The following is a 17671-nucleotide window of genomic DNA, read 5'->3' on the forward strand; positions in this document are numbered from 1 at the left end:
ACCTGAGCTGAAGTCAAATGCTCAATCAACTGAGCCACCCAGGCGCCCCAGAAAAGAGCTTTAAAGATAGAAAGACCTAATTTTAATCTTAGATGTGCCATTTACTATCACAGTGCTCTTGGGTGATTATAATAACAATACCTGCCTTCAAGGATCATTTTTTTGAGAAAATAATTGAGATAATAAGATTTACTCTCAACCCAGAGTCTGCTTTGGATTCTGTGCCTCCCTTTCTCTCTTCCCCTCCCCCACTCACACTCTGTCTCTCTCTCTCTCTCTCTCTCTCTCTCTCAAAAATATGTAAACATTCAAAAAAAAAATTTTTTAGGGGTGTGGCTGGCTCAGTTGGTTAAGCTTCTGACTTTACCTCAGGTCATGATCTCATGGTTCGTGGTTCGAGTGCCACGCCGGGCTCTATGCTGACAGCTCAGAGCCTGGAGCCCACTTCAGATTCTGTGTCTCCCTCTCTCTCTGCCCGTCCCCTGCTCGCACTCTGTCTCTCTCTCTCTCAAAAATACATAAACATTAAAAACATTTTTTTTAACATTTATTTTTGAGACAGAGAGAGACAGAACATGAACGGGGGAGGGTCAGAGAGAGGAAGACACAGAATCTGAAACAGGCTCCAGGCTCTGAACTGTCAGCACAGAGCCCGACGCGGGGCTCGAACTCACGGACCGCGAGATCATGACCGGAGCCGAAGTCGGCCGCCTAACCGACTGAGCCACCCAGGCGCCCCTAAAAACATTTTTTAAATAAATAAAAAAAAAAGTCATTAAGGCTCCTTTCTTAACCAATACTTCTGGAATGTAAAAAGATTTTAATGAGTAGCTGAAGAACTGAGGCAAAAGCATTTTTATAATATTCATTTGCATTAAAACACCTATATTTACAAAGCAACAAATCAATTTTCAGAATCAGCACAGTTATATAAACCTGAGGTCTTTACTTCTTGGCACTGGAGAACTTAACACTATCAATTTCATTAGCACTCTGATAAAGGTGAAATCAAATTAATTCAAGCCACCCACTTGATAAACTTGTGATCTTTATAAACACAAAAAACAGATTAGTATAGACTCCTAATGGTGTAATTATTCTGCAACAGAAATAGGTACACAATTCCATAATAATGCAAAATAATATAAAATACACTGTAATTACTACTGAATTGTTACACAGTAGATCTTTCCATATTTATGCATATTTAATTAAAATGATATTTATCAAAAGGCTAATGAGACCATTTTGAATCCCATTTAGTGAAAGGCTAATGAGACAGTAGAATATGAGCTGTTTATTAACTGAAGAACAAGATATGTGGCATCTATACACAGTAAGAGAAGACCAGAATTAAAAAATAAAATATCACTGAAAGCTTCTCATAAACCTTACAGTAGAAAAAGTCATGTTGGAGATAAGAAAGACCATGTACAACGTCAGCTTCCCACTTAAACTGATAGGTAAATGAAAATGTATACTCTAGTCAAAGGACTTATCTAATGAGAGTATACAAATTATTATTCCATTTTCCAGGATTGCAGTTGTTATAGGCATTTAAATACAAGTCATTTTACAGTTAAAAGATAGGCCATGATGCTTCCAAGGCAAAATAAAATTTTGTAACACTGCATCTAAAACAATCTCACATTAGATCGCTACACCTCAGAAAAGCACTGTTGATATTTCACTGAGCCAAAAAGAAAGTTCCCTTATCACTTGAATAGAGTGGAAAGTAACCATGCTAAAAGGCAAGTGGAAATGCCAAGTCATTTTCTCAAAGAATAATAATTAACAATAACTATGTATCTGAAGGCTTTCAGCTTCAAAAACAGAAAATTCCAGAGATATTGAAATGACACATATTATCAAAACCTAAATAACAAAACTGTTTAGTATGTAAATGCAAACTATTTATTCATCAAATAAACAGGAACTCGTTTTAAGAGAAAGTAAAAAAAAGTAGCAGGTCAGTTCAAGTTTGGATTTTTTGGATGAAATAGCAACTTTCTAAGCCAAGACCTTCGTTAAATATTTCCCAATATTCATAAAAAGATTCATACACATACAGAAAGTTTAGGTGAAAAATACTATATATACATATGCTGCATTTGGCAACTCTACAGGTAATTTAGTATTAGGAATTATCTGAACAAAAATATTAAGTAAATTACTAGAAGAGGGAAAAAATAGCTCCATCAAAAACCAAAGTATAATACTCAACATAAATTAACAGGAAAGAATTACATCATTACAAATGTAATTGTTAGGAAAAAGTGATACTTTATTATTTCACCTAAATAATTTGAAGGCACTTCAGAGTAAAACATCTTGTTAACACTTATTCGATAGTATATTTATTAGTTGTCATATTAAGGCCCTGCCAATAGAGGTTTTAAATATTTATTAAGAAACACCTCCAAACATTCAAAATGAGATTATACTTAATATCTTCAAAGAATCTGAAATACCATATTATATATTTATTGACTCCTAGAACATGCTCCAGCCAGATAATGATCTTTGGTCAAAGTAAGAGCAGTCCTGTCATGTGGGCCTCCCCACATAGACTGGAAATGGCACTCGGCACTCAGAATGTAATAAAAGCAAAACTGTTCACCTAAGGAGAAGTGAAAGGACTAGTTCTGTTTAGATTTTTATTTTTCTTTAAAATTTTAGTCTCTTGAAATCCAACTTCTTGAGTTAATACACAGCTATTAAAAAGCAGCAGACTTGTAATCAATACCTTCACTAACAGCTATTCCCCAGGCTCTCAAATATAAGCACCAGAGTTTTGCAAGATGGAAAATACCCAATTAGGTTTTCCCGAACCAATTTAGCTTGTCCGGCTATTGAGTATTTTGACAAAAAATATATTCACACTCTTGAGTTTGTGAGAGAAAAATTAGCCCTTTAATTAGCAGTAAAGCTAGTCTAGAAATGAGCCATCTGGCTTATCTCTGATATACTCTGAGATTGTATCATGTCATCAGAAAATTTTTTAAATACCAGGCATAATTTGCTAACCTCAGAGTACAAACTTAACTTCAGCTCCCTTCATAGAAACTAACAGACCTGTTTCTCTCAAGTATTTGAGTGGATTCTAAGTGAAAACCATCAAGTTGTTCTCACTGCTATCCATTTTCCATGTTGCCAGAAGAAGAGAATATTCAGCTCCTTATCTGATATCCTTATTCAGATATAAGTAGAACTGGGAATAGGAAAACCTTGTTATCACCCAGGAGCTTGTATTTCAGTCAGCGAGGGCTGAGACAACACTGCACAAACTGTTGTAGCTAATTAACACTGATGGGTAAAGTGATGCCTTTGAACCCATGTGAACAGCTCTACCGGACTTGAGTTAGTCAGTAAATATGTATTGAGCACACACATTGCACCAGGCATTGGACTTGTCACAAAAAAAGAAACAATATAAGGATTTTTATTTTATTTTTTTTTAATTTTTTTAACGTTTTTATTTATTTTTGAGACAGAGAGAGACAGAGCACGAACGGGGGAGGGACAGAGAGAGAGGGAGACACAGAATCAGAAGCAGGCTCCAGGCTCTGAGCCATCAGCCCAGAGCCCGACGCGGGGCTCGAACTCACGGACCGTGAGATCGTGACCTGAGCTGAAGTCGGACGCTCAACCGACTGAGCCACCCAGGCGCCCCTTTTTTTTTTTTTTTTAATTTTTTTAATATAAGGATTTTTTAAAAATGAGAAAGATATATAGAGTCTGGGTAGGAGATGTATGCGCGCGCGCGCACACACACACACACACACACACAAAATAATAAAATCTGGTAAATGCTGTAGTAGACTCACATGTAAGATTGCTGCCAGTATAGACCTGTGTTTTTCAAAATAGGTATTCTGACTTATTTTGTGAGCCTTAGAATCAATATAATCAGTTACAATCAGTTTTTTTTAACATAATGGATTAAACACTATAATGTACCTCATGAAATAAAACACTGTTTTGAACTTCTGTTCCAGCTTTTCATAGATATAAATTTAGGTATAGACACAGAGATTTAAGTATAGCTGTAGACAAAAATATAGGAAGACAAACACATATACACATATCTTGGCCACAGTGTAAAATATGCTTCTTACTTGGTATGGGCAAAAAACCTTGAAAGTCACAAGTATATGAAATTTGCCTGATAACTCAAAACAGGATTCATAAAGGAAACAGCATTCGGGTTGATGCCATATGAAAAAGTTTGTACAGTAGAAAGATAGAAGGCTTCCAGAAAAAGAGAACTGGGTATATATAGGTTGAGTACTTTGAAATGTGATTAAGGCTACATGTTGAAATAACATTTTGGATATACTGGATCAAATAAAATGTATTTTTAAAATCAATTTTCACCTCTTTTAGCTTTTTAAAATGTGGCTAATAGAATATGTAAAATTACATATATGGCTTGCATAACAAAGTTCAATTGAATAGTAATGGTGCAGATGATGAACTAGAGAAGGAAATTACACTAGCAGTGATGAGGCCAAAGTTAGGCTACTGAAATAGCCAAGACGAGAGAAGATGACAGTCTGGTCCAGAACAGTAAGAATGGAGAGGAATAGGAGAGAAAAGTTCAAGAGAAGAAAAAAAGTAGAGAAAAAAAAACTTAGTGGTTGGCTGGATATAAGGGATGAGGGAGAAGAAGCCATGTATCCATTCATTCATCTAAACATCACATTGCATGCCTAGGATATGGTAGGTACATGTACCGTGCTGGTTGTGCTATAGTGAGCCAAATGGAAGTCTGAAATGCTTATCAACATTCTGAGCTGGGAATGGAGTCAAGATTGTTATCACAAACTGAAATAGCACATAAAAGAAGAGGAAGAGTTCTGTTATCATCACATGTATCTATCATCTCATTCTTGGACATTCCTTTATTTATCTTCTTCTATGGTCTAGGATATTTAATAGAATATCTGAGAAGCAATGGATGTCAGGAAAAAGGTCCAAGCTGAAGCTAGAAAGTTTGGAGTTATTATATATAATTGGCAGACGATCCCTAGGAGGGGTTCCAGCATTCACGGAGAGGCTGTAGAAATGATAAGGGCCATGAGTCCAAGTAAGAACACTAAGGACACTAAAAAGGAGAGAAAGGATAGAGAGCAAGTCCCCTAACAGAGAGAAGCAAATATGAAGGAGAAAAATCCATGAAGGGTACAGTCCCAGAAACCAAAAGAGAACATTCATTAGAATCAAGTAAGAAGAGTAGTTTCAAAGAGGCACTGGAAAAACATTTAACATTTACAAGTCAAAGATGGATGAACTTCATGAAGGTGATCCCAGCAGAGTGGTGTAGAACACAGGGGAGGCAAGGAAGAAGAGAGGCCAGATAAAGACATCTGTTTCTAGAACCCTACTTGTGAGCAAAAGAATGATAAAGTAGTGAGCACAGAATCAAGGGAGGGGTCTGGGTGCTTTCACCTTCTTGTTTTGACTCGAGGGAGACTTGAACATGTTCAAAAGCTCAGAAAAGCAATCAGGACAGAGGGGTAGTTTAAAAGGGAAGCAAGGAAATAATTAATGGAACAAAAGCTTAAGGAGCTCGGGAAGGAGAAGACCTAGGACACAGGTGCACAGGCAACTTTGACTAGGAGAAAACATCTCTTCCCCAAGGATGGAAGTGAAGGTGGCTAAAGAGATGGCAATCAATTCAGATGCAGGTAAAAACTCTTTCAGTATTAAGGGGCGCCTGGGTGACTCCATCGGTTAGACATCCAACTTCGGCTCAGGTCATGATTTCGTGGTTCATGGGTTCAAGCCCCACGTCGGGTTCTGTGCTGGCAGCTCAGAGCCTGGAGGCTGCTTCAGATTCTGGGTCTCCCTCTCTCTCTCTGCCCCTCCCCCACTTGTACTCTGTCTCTCTCTCAAAAATAAACAAAACATTTTAAAAAAAGAAACTCAGTATTAAAATACTACTCAGGTTATAAAGTAATCACTGGGCTCCTTTGGTTAATGGTAACCACAAATGTGGGTCCAAGGTGGTTCCATGGATCTGATTCATACCTATGTACAGTAAATGCACTAAAGCCAAAGGCACAGACTTCACACTAAGAGCAAGTCAACTTCCATCTACTCCATGGCCCATGATTTACTTTGCTCTAAAAACAAAACAAAACAAAAACCCTGTAAGAAGTGATTATCATTAGTCTTAAAGAGGAAAGAAGGGAGAAAACGGAGGCTAATGTTTATCATATGCAGGAAACCCTCAGGTCCCTCTAGGATTTCCACCTGCATACATCTGGAGTGGAAGGTGTGGGACAGAGCTTTCCTCCTCTCCACATAGACCCTCCAAAGCTCCTTCCCAAGGGAAGAGTCCCAGCTATCACACTGAGCCACACTTTAAGCCATCTGGTAGAATGACTGTGACTTAAAGATGAGAACCCAGAATTCCCTCTACCTCTACTCTTAATATTTCTGGTTTTGGACTAGTGAGCATGAATGCCTAGGCAGGGTCTGTACTCCTAGCAGCACAGTCATAATCATTTTGTGTGATTAAAAAAAAATCAGACCTGGAGCTCCTCACCCCATCTCTGCCTGAGTCTCTCCACTTACAATTGAAGAGGTAAGGGGGTTGTACCTCATTGGAGCAAGAAACACAGGTAAGCCTCCAAACCCAAGCCTCACTGTCCAACAACCTTCCCTGGAAAATCCAGAGATTAAAGGTTACCAAATATTCTTTCAGCTATGAAGCAGCACTTTATTTCCCTGATGGCTTCTATGCTTTTTTATAAATCCATTCTTCAGTCCAGAACTGCAGAAAGCAGAAAGGGTAAAAGTAGGTAATTAAAACATCAAAATCTTAACTTAAAACTCCCTTACTCAAAAACCCTTAGTAACAGACAAACGAAAATTTACACAAAGTTTTTCTGCCTCATTATTTTTCATTTTTCTTTTCCTTAGTCTGACTCTCCTGAAATCCTCTCTCCTTCTTTCAATATGTTCAAGTCCATGAATATCTATTTCGTATGTCACCTTCTTGATCTAGGAAGCCGTCTCTGAACCATTCAGTTAAAGTATCACTGCCTCATCTATGCTCTCATAGGCCTTGCTTATGTATCTATTAAATCCTTACTTACTCAATTGTATCTTCCCTAGTAAATCAGGTTGAAACATTCACCTGTGCATCCTCGACCAGAGCACTTTGTCCAGGCTGGTCCCTGCTCTAAGCCACAATTCATCTCTTCGTCCCCTGAAATCTTACAGCACTTCGTGGGGCAGCAACTGGGCCCAGCAGTCCTCCACCAGCAGGACTTTTTCGGAAGAAGGAAGAAAGCAAATAAAGAAAAGAAAAGTAGAAGAAAAAGAGACCTAGAAGGATTTTGTATCATGGATAACCAATCTGAAGTAATCTTACTGCCCAGACTGGAAGAACTCAAGGAGCAATCTTTTGACTCCTCAGCCAATCACTGTTCTGTTTGGCCTGGAGCTATGGGAAATTTTAAATCACAAGGCTAGAAGGAAGATCCACAGGCAGTGAAAATGAGTCATGAAGCAGTCAGTGGGACTGAGGCCCCAAAGACAGCCAGCAGTTGGGGTTGTACCCCAGATTTTCAGAAAGTGTATTTTATACACATATTTTTTAACTGGTTAAAGTATGTTAGGAAGCATACAGATTATATTTAATAAATATGAATTTTCTAACTTGATTAATAATGGCAAAAATGAATTTATAACTTAATTATTAATAATGGCAAAGCACCTTATAAAGTACATGACAGCACACAAAGTACTTCTAAACCCCTCCATTTTACACTTGAGGAAATGAAGTCTCAGATAATTTGGAGGAGTTCTGTTAAGGCCTCATTCAACAACAAATATTAAATAAATACCTTCTATATGCAATGTGCTGGGATTGAAGCAGTCCTGCTTTCATGGAGCTTTTTCTTATGGGAAAGACAGATAATAAAATAAATAAAATATATAGTATGTCAAATGGTGCTACTGGGAAAATAAAGCAAGGTGTGTAGGAAATAGGGGTTTTAAATAAGATGGCCAAAGAAGGACTTAATGGCAAAATGACATTTGAGCAGATACCCTAATGGAGAGGAAGAGAACCAAGTGGTTGGTGTTCTAATCTGAACTGTAACCCAAATCTTGGATTGCTACTGCTTATGTTATTTCAAATACCACAATTTGCCTTGAAAGAAGACATTGGGGCCCGCAGGAGCTGCAGCACCAATATGAATGGAGAGGAGAGCCCAGCCAGCAATCCATGCTGGTGCAAAACGTCAGACTCTGGATGTCCCTGCACCATTGGTCTATAGTCGACAGCAAAGATAAGGAACCTGAAGTCGTCTTCATTGGGGACTCCCTGGTCCAGCTAATGCACCAGTGCAAGATCTGAGAGAAGCTCTTTTCTCCCCTTCACACACTTAACTTTAGCATTGGCAGTGGCAGCATACAACATGTGCTTCAGTGGCTGGAGAATGTGAAGCTGGAACGAATCCAGCCCAAGACTGTGGTGGTCTGGGTGAGTACCAACAGCCAAGGCCCATAGCAGAGCAAGTGACTGATGACTGGTGAACCAAGGGCAGCCCAGGCCCAAGTCATGATGCTGGGCCTGCTTCCCAGGAGCCAGCACCCTAATATACTTCATGAGAAAAACCAGTGGGTGAATGAGCTGGTCCAGACGGCACTGGCTGGCCACCCACAGGCCCAATTTCTGGATGCCGACCCTAGTTTTCTGCACTCAGACAGTACCATAAGTCACCATTAAATGTACAAAAATGGGAATCTGAGCCGCCTGGGCTATACCCGTCTGTTGGGCCCTGCACTCCCTGCTTCTGCATTTGCTGGCCCAAGGGCAGAACCAGGGTGTCTCCCTGCCAGAGACTATAACCTAAGCATCCTCCTTCCCCAACATTAAATTCTCATTCCTCAAAAAAAGAAGAAGAAAGAGGAGGAGCAGGAGGAGAAGGAAGAGAAGGAAGAGAGGGAGGAGGAGAAGGAGGAGGAGGAGGAGAGGGAGAAGGGGGAGGGAGAGGAAGAGGAGAAGGAGAAGGAAGAGGAAGAGGAGAAGGAGAAGGAGGAGGGAGAGGAGGTGGGAGAAGAGAAGGAGAAGGGAGAGGAAGAGGAGAAGGAGAAGGAGGAGGAGGAAGAGGAGGAGGAGAAGGAGAAGGGAGAGGAAGAGGAGCAAGAGAAGGAGGAGGAGGGAGAGGAGGAGCAGAAGGAGGAGGAGAGGAAGAGAAGAAGGAGAAGGAGGAGGAGGGAGAGGAGGAGGAGGAGGGAGAAGAAGAAGAAGAAGAAGAAGAAGAAGAAGAAGAAGAAGAAGAACAACAACAACAACAACAACAACAACAACAACAACAACAACAACAAGTAGTCGTAGTAGTAGTAGTAGTAGTAGTAGTAGTAGTAGTAGTAGTAGTAGCAGCAGTTGGGACACAGGCTGCCGAGCCACAGGAATGGCCAGGTCCTCCAAGAAACCTTGATTTGAAGAGGGCCTGCCTTCACATTGGGTCTTTCACATCTGTAGACACGGGAGGCCAGCAGAAAGGACACTGTGTCCCATGGGATAAAGCATGTGAAAGTGCCTTTCAACCGCTGTACAGCTACATGGTCAGTATGATAGTGCAATGTGTTAGTGCTAATCACATGTGGTTTTGGGGGCCTTATTAAGATTGCTCTCCTGATTTGCTACTGGTACCTGGTAGAGACTGAACACCTGCCCATGGGATATCAAGTGACTATGTGAAAAATCAAACTACCCATAAAAAACTGGTGTTATCCGACTCGCCAAACCATAGAACTAGATGGGCCCAATAGCAGTCCACTCCCTACAAGACTGGGAACATGGCCACAACTAAGCCGAATGAGCAGATGACTCAGACTACTATAGTATCTGGCCCTATTCCTTCAGCACTTCTCCCGCAGTCATATAAATTGGCATAAGAAGTTCCCTCTGACCAGTTAATGGAAGAGAAAAAATGATAGGTCTCATTCATTCACAAAAGGATCTACACCGAGTTGGTAAAAGCTAGGTGTGAGTGGCCACTATACAACACCACCACTCATTAGTGTCCCCGAAACACAATGGTAAAGAGAAAACCTTCCACTGGGAAGAACATTAGGAGACATGGAATGAAGTAAGGGTATACACTGATTAATCGTTAGTGGCTTAGGAGTTGCCAGGCTGGACAAGAACTTAGACCAAACTGGAAAACTGGTTCAGTTTATGGCACCAACTGGTCCCATAAAATTTCCAGTAAGCTGCAAATTTGGGGTGCTGCCCTATAAAATTAAGTATATGCTTAAAACTAGTAATCATTTTATGGTGCCATCTTTCCCAGAACGTATACAAGGTGGAAGTGAGAGTGGTCCCTCTATTTTCTTTATATGTAATTAATAAAAATACTGGAAGCATGTTTTCTAACTTTGGTGAAAAGCATAAAATTACAGATCCACAAAGTTCAGTGAACCACACTAGGCAAATTAACATGAAAATCACACCTGTACGTGTTACAGTCAAACATAAAACTAAGGCAAAGGAAAACATCTTAAAAGCATCTAGAAAAAGTATTCATTACAAACAAGAGGGAAATGATATCTTTTTAAAAATAAGTGTTTTAATGGAAGTATAACTCACATACAGAAAGGTGCACAAATATATTTGGCATGACTCGTCGCAAAGTGAAGATAACTATGTAACCGCCACCCATATCAAGTACAACACTAATATGCCCTTATTACTAGCCTTTATCCTAGCTAGTCATTACTCTTCTTCCTTCTCAAAGGTAAGGATACTAAAGCCACAAATTGCCAGTGGTTAACCTTTAGATGAATTTAATACATGATGTATTCTTTTTGCCTCCTTTAACATCTGTGTTGTTACCTGGACAGTTTTCCATTTGTTTTCATTGCTATCCAATGAACAAATAGGCCACATTTCATGACTATACCTGAGTTTATCCACTCCACCGTTGACACACATCAGAGGTGCTTCCATTTGGGGCTATTAGGAAGAGCGCTGCCATGGACATTCTCATGTACATCTTTTGGTGTACACACGTATGCATTTTTGTTGGGCTCTCTATGATACCTAATAGCCCACTTTTAGAATTTTTTGGTCCTTAAAATGTTGAGCTTAATGGTTGGGAGGTCTTAGTACTGAATGGAGGAAAATGGTTTCAATGAATTAGATGTGGACACTGCTCACAGGCAAGTTTGGGCTTTCTCTCTGAGAGAGAGAGAGAGAGAAGGGGATTGCTCTACGGGCATGGTGAGGGATGCCTTTTAACAGGGGGAAATTGCATTGCTGCTATATGATGGAATAAATTTGACTATACGTGGGGGGAAAAAAGGAGGAAGGTCTTGTCATTTAGAAAAGTAGTAGGGGAAGCAATGCCCTGCTCTCAGCATTTCAGGCACATTAGGAAGTAGTTCAGAAAATCATGAGCAGGGCTCATAGCACTATCCTGTGCCCAAGTGGGTCCCCGACTACACATTTAGACACTCCAAGAAGATGCCAAATGGTAATTTTCACTGACAGGACTAGCAGTACCACTCCAAACTGTACAATGTTAAAGTGGTAACCAGAGAATGTTTGATCTTTTTATTGTTGTTTTTAAAGGCAAATGTCCTGAGTGGTTTGTTATGGTTTCTGTCATACAAAAGTCATTTCACTCTACTCTGAGTCACTTGGCTGTCACAAGACACAAAATGAGCTGCAATAAGAGCTCATCAAGAGGAGGGAAAAGTACACATATCTGGTCCCATACCCAGGTGACTGTCTTCATCTAAGGCATGATTTACCCTTCCCGGGGAAGTATCTGTGCAGTTCAATTAATTACCCTCTGTCAGTCAGAAGTAAATTTTGGTTCAGAGAGGTGGGGCAAAGCATCAGACTCGACCTAACAACTGTTCCATACAAATACTAGATCATCTGGAGTAGCTGTCTCTACAACAAACAAATCTTCATAGCAGAAACAATGTCTCCATGAGACTCCATTTGCTCAAGTCATTAACTTGTTTGGGACTCATAGAGTCATTCACTTAACAAATGTGAACTGCATACCTACCGTAAGCCAAGTACTTTCGGTGGTCAACTATTTGGAAATGGTATGCACGTGTGGGTGTGCACATACATATACACAAACACACAATTAGAGACATTGGCCTGTGTGGCTTCCAGTTGCAAATATTCCTAAGCATGCCAACCATTTAAATTCAAATGTGAATGTATGTGTATTTGTATGTGGGTGAGTTTGTGTATGTATATGTGTATTTGTGTGTGACAGAGAGGCAGAGAAAAAGGGATGAGGAACAGGGTAAGAAGCAACTCAAGTTACATTAGACAAGGACAGCAGAAACCATGAAAGACTCAAGAGAAAGTGTGGACAGATTTAAAGCACAAAAATGAAGTAGACTTCACTCACTTCTCTCCACGTACAGTCACATCCGCTGCTCATCAACTGCTTTGCCCATATCCTGTGTGCTCCTTACAGGTTATATATAATCAAGACCTACCTTTAAAGCTATTTGCAAAAGTGTCTATGCCATAAACTTTTGGCTGACAAGTAATTATACTTTATCTTCCAAAAGAAAACCAAGCATAAAACAACGCCACAAGATGAGAACAATTGATAATGCTGCTTGACAAAGGAGGCAAAAGAAAGAGATTTAACCAACACCTTAAGTTTGCCTCACCATTCATTAATTTTCAATTTGATTTTGCTTTTTTATACCACAAAGCACTTATTCAAAAATAGAGGAACTCCTATATCCATATGTTGTCCTGCAAAAAAGAGAAGGAAATACTATTATTTGTATTTCTTGTTCAAACACTCTAAGAATAAAAGAACTGTTTTCAGAAATGATGAGGTTCCTGCAGATAACATTTACCCATGGGATTTGAGGCTTTTTTGTGACATAAAGTGCAGAGTACTTTGAGGATGGTTACAGATTCAATGGCACAGAAAAGGCTTTTAACTTTGGCTCATTTCCTCTGACCACCATGCCTCCATTCTAAATTATAACCTCTCAAAGCTACAGATCCTTTAAAGCCAGCTTTTAAACTGCCTTTCCTTGGTATCATCACAAAATAAGAACACTTTGTTACTTGAAAATAAAAGCACAAAATTATCGAACTCAATAACTGTTCTCATTATTGCAACCAATAAACAAGGCTCAACAAAAATTGTTTTCGCTAATAGCCATCACTTATTGAACTGCCAAGAAATAGATCCAAGAGAATCTAAAGAAAGATCTGCCTTAACAATATAAATGGTTTCTTATTCAGAAACTATATTTAATATCAGAAATGGCTAGCACATGTCTCAGTGCTATTATTATTGTCCATAACAGAATCTTAAACTAAGCAATAAAATCCTGTCATTCACATCTTAGAATAGTAATAATTTTGAAAAAACAAACAAAAAAAGAAACCACTAAACTACTAGATAATCCCGTTTTTAATTTAGGAATGTCTTTTATGATATACCCATAGCAAATACTACCTACTCAGCTGAATCTTTTTCAGAGTCACTGCAGTACTTTATATCCACAGAAAAATAATAATAGGACTAGGAAACATGAGAAGCATCTGGGACCCTTCCCCTTGGTTGAGACTGAGCAAGTAGTTGGCATGGCCAGCAAAGCCAAAACCAAATATTCAACCAGCTGGTTGGAGATAGTAGGGCCAAGTGAGTGACCCACATAGCTGAGAAACTGGTTATGTACAAGGGGAAACAAGCAAACAAGTAAATATTTAAGGTTAGGGAGCCAGGTTTTTCAATGCTGGAGAAAGAAACTATAAGTATAAAAAGAAGGTATCAGTATGAACATATTTAGAAAGATCAATCTACAGGAACATACATGCATATAGATAGAGATGTATGTGCATATAGTATGTGTTTATAAAAGCTGTATTTTCAGGGCACCTGGGTGGCTCAGTCAGTTAAGCATCCAACTTTGGCTCAGGTCATGGTCTCATGGTTTATAAGTTCAAGCCCCACATCTGTGCTATCAGCGCAGAGCCTGCTTGGGATCCTCTGTCTCCCTCTCTCTGCCCCTCCCCCTCTCTAAAATAAATAAAGATTTAAAAAAAAAAAACAAACCTGTACTTTCTAATTTCATTCCCTGGTTAGACCTAGCAGGAATGATACTCCAGTAGCAGTGAGCATCTTTAGAACCTAAATCTTGGGGCGTCGGGGTGGCTCAGTCGGTTGAGCGACCAACTTTGGCTCAGGTCATGATCTCACGGTTTGTGAGTTCGAGCCCCATGTCGGGCTCTGTGCTGCCAGCTCGGAGCCTGGAGCCTGCTTCTGATTCTGTGTCTCCCTCTCTCTCTGACCCTCCCCCACTCATGCTCTGTCTCTCTCTGCCTCAGAAATAAACATTAAAAAAAATTAAAAACAAAAGATCCTAAATCTTGGTTTCCCCATGTCTAAATGTCCTTCTCCATTAAAAGGAACCCGAATTCCTTCATAATTCCAAGGCTGGAACAAGAAAAGTATAAGATAAGCTTGATTGACTTTCAACATGATGAACTAAGAACACAACATCATTCTTCTATGGTAATCCTACCCAAAATACATCGTCTGAATCCATTCATAAGGAAACATCAGATAAAAAGAAAGCATGATTTGGCTGAACTCTTCCAAAATATCAAGATCATGAAAGATAAGGAAAGACTAAGGAATAGTTCCAGACTGAATGACACCAGAAAGCCAGTTAACTCAACACAAAGTATGATCCTGGATTCTGGACTCATAAAGAACATCACTGGGACAAATGGTGAGTTGTGAATGAGATCTATGGATTAAACAGTAATATCCTATTAATATTTATTTCCTATTTTGATTATATTGGGGTTATGTGGAACAACATCCTTATTTTTAGGAAATGCTCTCTTAAGTACCAAAGAAATACTAGGGTATCATGTCTGCAATTTTTACTCTCAAGCCAAAAAGAAAGAAACCACTTCAAAATAATAATGTATCAGAGTAAAGGCTGAGAGAAAAATCAAGTGAGACAATAAAGAGAATATGATGGGACAACTGTAGTAAAATGCCAATACTAGGGGAATGTGAGGAAAGAACATATTAGTTCTTTGTCCTTTTCTTGAAATGTTTTTCTAAATTTGAAATCATTATAAAATAAAATGTTTTTTAAAAAGAAATGTCTGTTTATAACTGTTCTTATACTATTAAGAAAAGTCTTAACTTTCTATGAAGGGCTTCAATCTGCTATGAATTTAAAAAACAAAAAGGATATGCTGTGCCTAGAGGCAAAATACAACCTACATAATTCAAAAAGCACTTAAACCAAATAAGGACGTTAAAAGGGCTTTTATCATCAATATGTCTAAAAAAATGTGAACACTTGCCTGATTAAAGGTGATGTATACTGGGAATTATAAATACCATAAGGATAAAACTGCAGGAAATCTCTGATATTCATGCACGGAAGAGATCCACGTAGACAGATGTGTCTCCCAGATCAGCCTTCAAGGACGCCCTGGCTCCCTGCCGTCTGGGGGAGTATGGTCAGTGGACAGCCTCTAGGTGCAGAGAATTCAATCTACTGCAGCTGCAGAGGGCAGTCCCACCTTGAGGCATCTCACATCCAGCAACAAAGTTGGGGCAGGGGAGGTCGGTGGCAACAGGAGGCAACCCTGAGGGCAATACTTCCCCCAGAGCAACCATGGTGTAGCCTTAGCATCAGCAGGTCTGCAGGGCAGCTCGAGCTTCTTTTTCTGCCCAATCCTGCAGCTCCTGCTTCCAGCCAACACATGACCCCTGACACACATCTTGCACCCCAAACTCCATCTCTGTGTTTACTGTTGGAGAACCCAGCCCACAGTAAGGACTTCCTTTGTTTTTCGATTAAACATAGCTTGGTATGGACAGCTTTTACAGTTCTGTCTTTTGACTGGGTAATGTTATTTCTAACTCACGATATAGTTGTGAATTTTCTTAAGGTGAATTCTGCCTCTGACTCTCATCCATTCACCTTCTCATGCGGTGTGACAAAAGAATTGTACTTTCCCCTTTTCATGTTAGCCAAATATAAAAGATAATCATTATTTAAACAACAAATTTCCCTCTCATGGTCCATTAGCTCCTGCTGCTTGTTCCTGTAGTGAAATTGAAATACAACAAAACGATTTCCATGGCAATAGATAATAATCTAGTAAATGTGAATTTCTGGCTTAGCAACAGAACAAAATAGGAGGAGATTATGGGACTGCAGTGGGACTAAATTTCAATTTCTGTGTGTGTATTTTTAGTATCACATTTTAAAACAAAGAAAATTCAGACAAATTCATACATACAGAAATATGAAGAGTAAAACTCTAATTATAGGATAAGTTTAAAAGATCTCAATGATCAATTTGTAATATTACTCCCTACCATTTACCACCAAATTCATTCAACTATCATAAAAAAAATTTACTTATAAATTCAAGAATTCTTACAAGTTTTATTTGAAAGTCTATTATCTACTAGAATACTAGCTCCAACTACTAATATATTGCATTATGTTCATTTTTAGTAATACTTACAAACATGGATTATGATTAATATATAAATGAAAGATTTTCAGAAGGCCTCAGGATCTCTACAAAGCCTAAGAACAGAGGAGCTGGAGGGTCTGTGAGCATCACAAAGACAGGAGCAGATCTCATCTGATACCCAGTAGGCCAAAGCTCTCTGTTCACCCCCATGAAACGCACACGCTGATGTCCCAGGGCGCACACTCTGTCGGCCAGTCTACCACACACGTGCTCTTCCCCCCATACCTCGAGTTGTACGCTCACCAAGAGTCACTGTTTTCTTCCCACACTTATTACCAATTGTTTTTGCTATAATGGCATAATTAATTTGTTCACAATCTGATGAAATATAAGTGCAAAAAGGGAGAAATTATTGTAGCTAAGAAAAATAACTACAATGTTTTGCAAAATCTGATAAAGATGAATCACAAAAAAATATGAGCAAATTGAGTATGAACAAAGCTAGACTTTGGACAATTAAAGAAACAATTATTCATATCTAAAAGTATTCTACACTCAGATTGCTTTGTGTCTTTAATTTTTGCTCTTAATAACCCAAACTGCAAATGGTAGATAATGCACTGTGTCTCTGCTTTATTCAGTAATGACTATGCAAAACTCCAAGCTGTTAAAAGAAAAAGCTTCAGCCTTAAAACAAAAAAATGCCAAATAGGCAAAGAATATGTGAGACAAATGTATGAATTCAAGGAAGCCTAGATAGAATTCCTTAATATATGGTAATACAAACACACCTCTCTTTGATTTGTCTCCACTCTCCAGGCAGGATTCCAGCCTTCTTAGGGCTGGCACTGAGCACAGCCCCCTTGTCCTTGAACTGCAATATGTACAGCTTCAATCACAGGCTAATTCTCCCTGGCTGGTAGTGAAATCTTAGAAAGCATTCTTCCCCTGCTTGCTTCACTCTCTCTCCTGGCTCTGCACATATGGATTCTTCATTACCCACTTGATTTCACATCCAGCAGATCACATCTTCAAACCGTACTTTCTCTTTGGTCATCTGCTACCTAAGGTGGGCCTCGGAGAAGAAGGCATTCCTAGCCCCAGAGTCACATGGGCAATTAATTAATTGAACACATTTCCAATCCTTTAAGCACCCTGCCAAGGAATATATTGGCTAACCAGGAA

The 17671-nt window shown here is 39.2% G+C and overlaps 1 protein-coding gene and 1 pseudogene across 9 annotated transcripts in view; one reads left to right on the forward strand and one right to left on the reverse strand.

Moving 5' to 3' along the window:
- The window catches only part of IMMP2L (inner mitochondrial membrane peptidase subunit 2), an 886543-nt gene that overhangs the window by 712016 nt on the left and 156856 nt on the right, over nt 1–17671 (reverse strand). The window lies entirely within an intron of this gene.
- On the forward strand, nt 7692–9003 carry LOC123606712 (annotated as a pseudogene).

This window comes from Leopardus geoffroyi, chromosome A2, assembly GCF_018350155.1.
Source record: "Leopardus geoffroyi isolate Oge1 chromosome A2, O.geoffroyi_Oge1_pat1.0, whole genome shotgun sequence".
In the NCBI taxonomy this organism is placed as follows: domain Eukaryota; kingdom Metazoa; phylum Chordata; class Mammalia; order Carnivora; family Felidae; genus Leopardus; species Leopardus geoffroyi.